Consider the following 10,747-nt stretch of genomic DNA (forward strand, 5'->3'; position numbering starts at 1 on the left):
TCTCCTCTCCGCTCTTGGCGGGGCGAGAGGGGGTCCCGCCGCGGCACCTTGCGTTTCTCGTTGGCGTCCTCGGGCGCCGTGTTCGTTTTGGTTATTTTAGTCGCTGAGCTGCCGCTAGTTAGCGCTAATCAAAGATGGAGGAGACATACTGCTTGTAAAACTGGCGGCTCTTTATACGAAATGTCTATCCACTGCAAGGGTCCCAGAAAACTGGTAGAATGCAAACATTATACCAATCCACAAAAACGGAGACGTTAAAGAATTTAAAAATTATAGGCCCATTAGCTTACTCGTAGTATTATATTAAATATTTACCAAAATTATCTCCGATAGAATAAGGGCAACACTGCAGTTTAGTGAACCAATGCAACAGGCTGGTTTCAGGAAGGGATACTCTGCAATGGATCACATCCGTGTCATTGAGCAGGTTATTTAGATATCCGCAGAGTACAATAAGCCTCTCTATATGGCTTTCATAGATTACGAAAAAGGCATTTGATTCAGTAGAGATAACAGCAGTCATATGCTTGTGAACGCAGTGACATGGTTAAAAGAGCTGCTTTTGCTAGCGGGAGACATTGAGAGCAATCCAGGTCCTGATCTAGCGCAAATCATAAAGCAGTTGAAGGAAGTTGCAGCCGATATCAAGGAAATTAAAGAAGGACGGCTTGCCAGTATAGAAAAAAAACTAGATGCTCTGTCATGCCTGGAGTCGACGATAACCTCATGCGTAAGCCAAATACAAGACATTCATGAGAGTGCAAGGAAAATGGAAAAACGAATGGACGACTTGGAAAACCAGAGTAGACGGTCAAACCTAATAGTATACGGCCTGACGGAAGCAGAAGGCGAAAACAGTGAAAAGCTAGAACAAACTGTAAATAAGACCATTATACAGGACACGCTTGGCTTGCAGTCTATTGCTATAGAGCGAATTCATCGTCTCGGTAAACCAGCGCATAACAAAATAAGACCAGTAATCTTTAGGCTTCAGGATTCTAGACAGAAATCTATAATATTAGGAAAAGGGCGCAAGCTCAAAAACACAGGTTTCTCTATCGGGGAAGACTTCTGTAAAAGAACTCGAGAAATCAGGAAACTGCTGTGGAATAGCGCCAAGGAAAACCGAGAAAACCATGACAGGGTTTCTTTGTCATTAGACAAACTTTACATTAATGACCAAGTTTTCGCTTGGGACGAGGACAAGGGGGAGAGAGTTTTACTTAAAAAAACGTAGGAGCAAAGCGTCCAATCACGCGCAGCCAAGCGCAGTCAAAGAACTGACATTATTGAACGTAAACGCGAGAAGCATTTTAAGTAAGACTGACGCGCTTGAAAATCTACTCTTTGAACATAATCCAGACATAGTAGCGATAACTGAAACGTGGCTTCCCTCGGCTGTCTTAAATCATGAATTTGTGCCTCCCGATTACTCCGCCATTCGAAAAGACAGACAGACACGTGGTGGTGGCGTGGCACTGCTAATAAAGAAATTCCTCCCATACGAACCGTTGCCAAATGTGAGGGATGCTGAGGCCGTGTTCTGCAGAATTACCTGCAACAACACTGCCATAATTGTAGGCTGCGTTTACCGAAGTCCTGACTCGGACGAAAGCTCCATAAAGAACATACATGAGTTTCTGCAGTGCCACGCTCACAGCCTAAGAATTATCATCATGGGGGACTTTAACCTTCCAGAAATTAACTGGAAGAAAATGCATTACTCATCACGTACTTCAGAGGCACTAATTGATTTAATGCTTAACTTCAACCTACAACAAGTAGTTGATCAACCAACACGCTCACATGGTACTGCAAGTAATATACTCGATCTAATACTACTCTCTGATCACTTCTTTGTAAACAAAATGCACACCAGTATTGTTGAAGGTATATCCGACCACAATATTCCAATATGTCCCCTACCTCTGTCGTTTAGCATACAAAAAAGGTCCTTAGAAAGCACCATTATCGACTTTGCGAAGTCGGACGACGCCAGTGTTTTGACGTACATGGCACATGAATTCACGGATTTTGCTGAAATGGCTTGCAATCCTTCGGCAGACGCAAATTCCCTCTGGATTAAGTTTAAGACAGTAATACATGACTGCATTGAACAATTTACACCATTAAAAACAAGAAAATCGCGCAAATACAACCCATGGGTAACGCGTGAGGTAATTCATGCGAAACGAAAAGTGAAAAGGTTACGTCGGTCTTTGAAGAAAGCTAAAAATCAATCACTTGGGACATCAAAATTGATTACCGCCAAGGCAGAACTTAAAGTCAAACTAAGCCACTCCAGAAAAGAATATTTTAATACTACCCTGCCTAACTTCGTAAAAAGTAATCCCCACAGATTTTGGAATCACTTTCGTGCACGCAAAGTAATCACGCCAGAACGACCCTACGATGAAAAAGTTTCTCAAGCCAATGCATACAACAAGTACTTCCAATCGGTATTTACTGCAGATAATGGGTTTGTCCCCCCAATAATTCCTACAGGTTTCACCATCGACTCACTAAACATAACTGACTCTGGAATCTTTAACCTCCTACTCGGATTAGACACGAAAAAATCTAGTGGCCCTGACGACGTCCCGAACGAATTCTTAAAGCGATACGCAGAATGGTGCAGCAGGTATCTTGGCATTATCTATCGCATATCACTTTCAACCGGACGTGTGCCAGATGACTGGAAAAAAGCAAAGATAATACCAATCCATAAATCAGGTGACACAGCCTCTCCTTCCAACTACAGACCGATATCACTAACTAGTACGTCGTGCAAGATACTAGAGCATATAATTTTAAAACACCTAACAACATATTTTGAAGAGAATGGCATACTAACAGCCAATCAGCATGGATTTCGGCACGGGATGTCAACAGTAACACAATTGACTGAAGTTATACATGACCTAGCACAGACTATTGACAACCGCGGTCAAACAGATATAATATTTCTAGATTTTAGCAAAGCATTCGACTGTGTGTGTCACAACAAGCTAATTGCAAAATTGGAGTCAATTATTGGAAACGGAAGCATTACAGCCTGGACTAGGGATTTTTTATCACAACGTTCACAGTTCGTTTTCCATGATGGAGCATCATCTGATACAGTTCCTATCAGATCTGGCGTTCCCCAGGGCTCGGTCTTGGGGCCCTTACTATTTTTAATTTACATCAATGATATCGTCAATAACATAACATGCAGCATAAAGCTCTTTGCAGATGATTGCATTATATATAAAGAAATAAGAAGTTATGAAGATCACCTTACTTTGAACAGATGCCTTAACGAGATAAATGCCTGGTGTGAACAATGGCAAATGTCTATCAACATCAAGAAATCAGTGACAATGGTAGTAACAACAAAGAAGATTAAATCAGGATTCACCTACCTTCTCAATGGTACACCCCTAACTAATGTTCAGCAACACAAGTATCTAGGACTGACTCTAGCATCAGACTTGAAGTGGAATAAGCACATTGCCAACATCACTTCAGCAGCCACCCGTAAGCTTTTCTTCCTTAAAAGGTCCCTGAAATCTGCACCCAGTCATATCAAACTGCTATGCTATAAAGCCTTTGTGCGGCCAGTACTAGAATACGCCAACACGGTTTGGTTTCCTCACACAAAGACAAACACAGCCGAAGTGGAAAAAGTTCAAAGGAAAGCAATACGGTTTATTCACAACAAGTACAAAACCACTGACTCGCCCACAGAACTCCTGACTTCATCCGGAATGGACACACTGGCAAACAGAGCACAGCAAGCTCGACTAAAATTCATACACAACCTGTTGCACAACCGCTTTAACATAAATTCTTCAAAATACATCACTTTCTCTACGTCCCGTATTTCACGCCATAAGCATAATAAAATGTTAGTTGAGTACCCTTGTAAAACGGACACATTTAGGTACTCTTTTTTCCCTACTGCTGTTAGGGAGTGGAACCACCTCGACCCAGCAATAGCTGATATAGACTCGCCTTCAATTTTTAGTAATATGATAGAAAAGAATAAGGAATGACTGCTAGAAATATTTTAGTCTTATGCAAATTTGTTTTTTACCTTGTTTAGATCTATCTCTTATGTTATGTTATGTTAGATTGTATTAAGTTATGCACTGTTAGGTTGTAAATTGTTGTTGCATTTATATTTCACGAGATTGTATTGAATGACAATTTATTGTATTTATAACATCTGTTTTATTGTTATAGCTGACTTCACTAATTACATGCATGAAACGATGTCTTTCTTTTTTTGCATTTTGTATTTTTCCAGACTTTACTGTGTACCTACATGTAGCGTATCTAGTTCATTGTACTTTGTATTCACATGTTCTATGAATAATGTTGTATCAACGCTTACATAGTAACAATATGCCCACCTGCTATGGTCTCGATAAAGAGACTGGCAATATTGAAAATAAATAATAAATAAATAAATATAGGCATTACGTAATCCAAGAGTACAGAACGCTTACGTAAATACCTTGCAAAATATCTACAGAGGTTCCACAGCTACCTTAATTCTACACAAGTAGGAAGATGCCTATATGAAGAAAGGGGTCAGCAGGGAGACACAATCTTTCCAATGATATTCACTGCGTGCTTGGAAGAAGTATTCAAGCTATTAAACTGGGAAGGCTTAGGAGTAAGGATCGAGGGCGAATATCTCAGCAACCTTCTGTTTGCAGATGATTTTGTACTGTTCAGCAACAATGCAGACGAGTTACAACAAGTGAGTGGAGGACCTTAACAGGGAGAGTGTAAGAGTGGGGTTGAAGATTGATATGCAGAAGACAAAGATAATCATGAATAGCCGGGCAAAGGAACAAGAGTTCAGGATCGCCAGTCGGTCTCTAGAGTATGTGAAGGATAACGTTTACCTAGGTCAATTAATCACGGGGAAACCCGGACCATGAGAAGGAAATTCACAGAACAAAAATGGGTTGGATCGCATATGGCATACATTGTCAGCTCCTGACTGGAAGCTTACCATTATCATTGAAAAGGAAGGTGTACAATCGGTGCAGTTTACCAGTGCTTACATATGGGGCAGAGGCTTGGAGACTGACAAGGAAGCTTGAGAACAAGTTAAGGACTGCGCAAAGAGCGATTGAACGATGATTACTAGGCGTAACGTTAAGAGACAGAAAGAGAGCGGTTTGGATCAGATAGCAAACGGGTATAGACGATATTCTAATTGACAGTAAGAGAAAAAAAAATGGAGCTGGGCGGGTCATATTGTAATGCGCAGGTTAGATAACCGATGGACGATTATAGGCTTACAAGATGGGCGGCAAGAGAAGGGCAGCGCAGTCGAGGACGGCAGAAGACTAGGTGGGGCAATAATGGAATTAGGAAATTTGCGGGCGCTAGTTGGAATCGGTTGGCGCAGGACAAGAACAACTGGAGACCACAGCGAGAGGCCTTCGTCATGAAGTGAACATAAATATAGGCGGATGATGATGATAATGTGTAACACCGTTAGAGCAGGCAGTTGCAATCACAGGTGAGTGCGGAGGTATCCTGATGTCGTCAGCAACGAGCAGCTTGGCGCCGGAATCATCAGCATCATCATGTTGGGCGTCAGGAAGCGGCGAAAATTCGACTTCGGAGCGAGAACAGCCAATGACGGCCTTGTGATCGGAAGTCCCATACCAAGATGATGTCGTACATGAAGAAAGAACAACAAATTCGACTTTGTACGCGAGTCCCTGAATGGCGATGCGGGTAGTGCATGCGGCAACAGGGGTAATGTGCTGCGCGCTTGCTGTACGGAGCGACAGGGCAGACAAGGGCAGACAAGGGCAGACAAGTTCTTTGGTAATTACATAAACGGCGGCGCCTGTGTCGACGAGTGCAAGTGCAACAGTTCCTTCTACAGATACTTCAATAACGTTCGTCGGATAACGGCGAGTCCCTGTGCTGTTCGACAGAGACGCAGTCCTTGTCTCGGGAACGGCCGCGACCAGTTTTCCAGTTCGGCAGGAGTCGGACGCATTGGCGAAAGCGAACGGCGTCGTGGGGGAGACGGCGCTCGTGGGCGCGAAGAAATCGGACGTGATTCACGAGGCGAGAAGAACGGAACTGGAGGGGCGTGCGCAGGTTGGTCAGCTCGGAGAAGCCATGAGCGATGGCGACAGAACCGTGCCACATGACCAGGGATGTCGCAATAGAAGCATACTGGGCGGCTATCGGGTGTTCGCCATGGCCCAATGTTGGCTGGCTGCCTGGTGGGAAACGGGAGCAGACGTGATAGTACAGCGGTTGTGGTGGCGAGAACGTCGGTGGCACGGTCAGCGCTACAACTTCAGCGTAAGTTAATAGTTGCAGGCATAGGCAGATACTTGCTCCTGTATTATTTGTCGCAGGCCTGGAGTCAAAGAAAGCGTAGAGCTTCTGGGGCTCTCACCCGCGTTCTTAGGACAAAGGAACAACACAGTAGTACAAACAATCACAAGGGCATTTATTGCACTTTTAATACCCTGCCAACTAGCCAAACTGCTATCCACGAAGATGCCGATGGATGCGCGACAAATCGAGGAAGTCCGACTCACCGCGACCGGATAGCGAGCGAATATGTTCGCCCCATGCTGGACGCCAACGCATGGTCACTCGCGCGTGCGGTCACGCGAACGGTGGCGCGTTCGAACAATCGTGTTCGTCCATTGCGGTGTAGGCATCGCGAGACGGTCTCGCAGAAGCATGGATCGGCGCACGCGCGTAACGTCCGCGCCGCTTGCCGAACCGGAGCCAAAGGCGGAAGAGGCTACTCCCTGTCGCGCACGACAAACCCCGCCGTTAGGTGGCACTAGCCGTACCACATTCGCAGACCGTTGTATGTGGCCTTTTTAGACATTACAGGAGCGTATGACAACGTAAAACGCAATATTTTGTGGCATATTCTGGAAGGGGAACGCTTAGGTGACGATTGTCTACAGCTTTTGAGATATTTACCTAGAAAATACCGTTTGCGTTGAATGGGAATGAATAAGGAGCGAGGAGAAAGTTGATATCAACAAGGGTAAACTGGGATAATAGCGCAAGAACGACACAAGGATGAAGCAGGAACATGGGACGAGCGCTAACTTTCAGCAGCTGATTTATTGCAGCTGGTAAGCATATATATACTCACAGGGAAGCAACTGCAACAAACACACTGAAGGGAAAGAAGAAAGGAATAGCAGTCATGTGACTACTATGCCAAAAAATTCAAGCTCTTTCTTATATAAAAGAATAAACGGCATGCTTACCAGCTGCAATAAATCAATTGTTGAAAATTAGCGCTCGTCCTGTGTTCCTGCTTCGTCCTTGTGTCGTTCTTGCGCTATGTATCCCAGTTTAAGATTGAACTACAAACACGCTCAAACTCTTTCCTTGCTAAAGATCAACAAAGGACTGAGGCCAGGGTTCCCTTTATACCCACTGCTGTTTATGATGGTGAGGATGGAGAGGGCGCTAGAAGGAAGTCATATCGGGTTTAATCTTTCAAACAAACAGGCAGGTACAGTAGTAGAGCAGCAGCTTCCAGGTTTATTTTATGCAGACGACATTGTGTTGCTAGCTAACAAGCAAAGTGATTTGCAACGTCTGGCTGATATCTGTGGACAGGAAGGCAACAATTTAGGTTTGAAATTTAGCGCTAGAAAATCAGGTGTTATGGTATTCAATGAAAACTGTGAACAGACAGTGACAATACAGGGCCAGGGAATACCTCGGGTAAAAGAATATAAATACCTTGGTATACGGATAAACGAAGGCAATAGATATTGGAAACACATGAAAAAACAATAACATAAAAGTGGAAGAGAAATGCAGCCATAATGGAAGCACATAGTGCTATGGGGATACAATTGGTACGAGGTGCTCCAGGGTATGTGCAGGGCCGGATTAAGAAAAATGGGGGCTCTGGGCTAATGCGCATGCAGGCCCCCTTTCCCTATACTGACCCCCCCCCCCGTCGCCTGCTACGCTACTGGAAATATGCCATGTTTCATTTTAATTCCACCAAAATAAAAAGAACGAAGTGCGATCAACGGGATTATTATTATTGGTATTATTATAAGGAAAACAACAAAACTTGCTTGAAACGCGTGCTGTTGTAAACACCAACACATATATTTACTTTGTGATTAATCTGCATTCTGTTTCCAGCAAAAGGTAGGCTTTAAGGAAAAGTTTAGTGCACTCAAGACTAACAAGAACGTAGAAAAGACATCACAGCTCAGATGTCGATACTTCTGAAGCTAGGCTTTGTTTGCATCACTAAGTTTAATACCGTGAGGAGACGCATGGTTGTATCCAAAACATTCTTTATTAAAATTCAAGCGTCAGACTGCAGTAATCATTATACACGTTACTCTATAAATATGCAATAGATATATACAATACTTAAGGCAATACAAACACCATAAAATGCACTAGAATACAGATTAAAACTACCAGCTGTAATTACAAAACATTACTTGAAAATATTTTCATTAACGGTAAGGCAAGCAAGGACGACACCAAATAAACGTGGCACTATCAAAAACAACAAAAATACGGTTCTTTATAAGCACGCTAAATATCACAAGCAGAACAAACAAGAGACGAACAACGAAGATTTGCATATCTTGAATCACACTGCTCAGCGCTTCATTGGCAACGTAGAGGCTGGGATGCGACACAACGAACTTATTGGAACTATTCATGTATATCGCAAACAGTCCTCTTTTAAAATGACATCTTTCGCGCCTTCGCTTTGGCGAAATCATATAGTCTGTTCGAAGGATATAGATCGCGGAGGAGGTCACTTTCAATGGACATGATAGCAAGCGAGTTCACCTTGTCGTCAGGGGAGCTCGAACGAAGACGATTTTTTATCAGCGACAACCATGCGACAACTCTGAAAACGATCGTTCGGTCTCACAGTTTGCCACGGGTATGCTCTGTGTCCTCTCGCTGCGGTGCTCTGCTATCTGAGCGTTTTATCAATTGAATTATAACGCCTCTTGACATTTGGTGGACGTGCTGGGCCCTTCCCAAACCTGGAACTCCGCAGTTGGACGACCCCTACTGTTTCTGCCATGCCTCAGCACGCCGCACAGCCCGATCCTTCCCTGGCATCGTCTGTCGTCTGCTCCGGTGCTCTACTCCAACGATATCCTCCAGTCTTCAGCGGCAACGACGACCATGACGTGGAGGATTGGCTCTCGTCATACGATCGCGTGAGTGCGCATAACAAATGGGATGACAAAGCTAAACTGACTAACGTCACCTTCTATCTTCCTGGAGTCGCTAATCTCTGGTTCCGGAATCATGAATCCAACCTTTCCACCTGGACAGCATTTACCTATTCTTTCAAAGAAGTCTTCGGTCGCCCCGCTGTGCGCAAGCTTCGCGCAGAACAACGCTTGCGTGGTCGCGCTCACCATAGGGTGAAAACTTCACCAGCTACATTAAGGACGTAGTTGACCTTTGCCGGCACATTAATCCCGCCATGCCCGACTCTGAAAAGATCAAGAATGTCATGAAGGGCATACGCAGTCGTCTGAGTCCTCTTTGTCCCCAGGAGTCCGACGCATCATACATGATCAAGTCAGCGACGCACTACCTCTCGCTAATCAGCCACCTTCAGCGCCGGTTCCGCTCACGTATGCTGCCGTCGTCGCCAGGCCAAGATCACCGCCGGAAGTTGCGCACTACACCCCCACAAGCGGCTTCTGCGCGCCTCCGCAGCCCCCACGCCCAGCTCGGAACACCTCAGTTGATCTTTATGGGCCCCTTCCGAGTACTTCAGGTGGCAACTGCTGGGTGATAGTGGCGATAGACCATATCTCACACGCTACGCCGAAACTTCGCCTCTGCCCAACGCATCTGCGCAGGATGTTGCCTGGTTCCTTCTGCCTAACATCATGCTTCGCCATGGAGCCCCCAGAGAGTTGCTGAGCGACAGAGGCCGCGTCTTTCTGTCTGATGTTATAGAAGCCCTGCTCAAGGAATGCAACGTAATTCACCGTACCACTACTGCATACCACCCACAAACTAATGGCATGACTGAGCGCTTTAACCGCACTCTTGGCGATATATGCTAGCCATGTACGTCGCATCTGAAAAAACCAATTGGGACCGAATTCTACCCTTCGTGCATGACGTACGCTTATAATACCGCCACACAGACCACTGCAGGATTTCCCTCGTTCTTTCTCCTTTACGGACGCGAGCCTTCCTGCACAATGGACACCATCCTTCTGTATCGCCCTGACACAACGGAGGCTACTACTCTGTCCGAGGCTGCTGCACTCGCGGAAGAGTGCCGAAAGCTCGCTCGCACATTTACTTCGGAAGATCAGCATCGACAGAAGCACCTTCGGGATATTCCCTCTTCTCCGGCACCCTATTCCCCTGACTCAATCGTCTGGCTTTGGGTTCCCGCTTCCAGCCTTGGACTTTCACCCAAGCTTGTGTCCAAGTAACAGAGCCCCTACCGTGTCATCAGTCAAACGTCTCCTGTGAACTATTTGGTAGAACCCCTTAAGCCGCCCTCCAATAAGCGCAGCCGAGGGCGCGAAATAGTGCACGTTCAGCGGCTAAAGCCGTACTTTGATCCACCTGTGCCCGTAGGTCGCTGAGACGGCTCCTCTTCTCCGGGGAGACAATTGTACTGGAGAAGAACGAGCAGCAGGCACTGCTTCGAAAAAGACGACGACAACGAGTGGTTGGAAGCTTTGTGCCTGTGTTGCCGAAGCTC

This window comes from Dermacentor variabilis, chromosome 9, assembly GCF_050947875.1.
Source record: "Dermacentor variabilis isolate Ectoservices chromosome 9, ASM5094787v1, whole genome shotgun sequence".
In the NCBI taxonomy this organism is placed as follows: Eukaryota; Metazoa; Arthropoda; class Arachnida; order Ixodida; family Ixodidae; genus Dermacentor; species Dermacentor variabilis.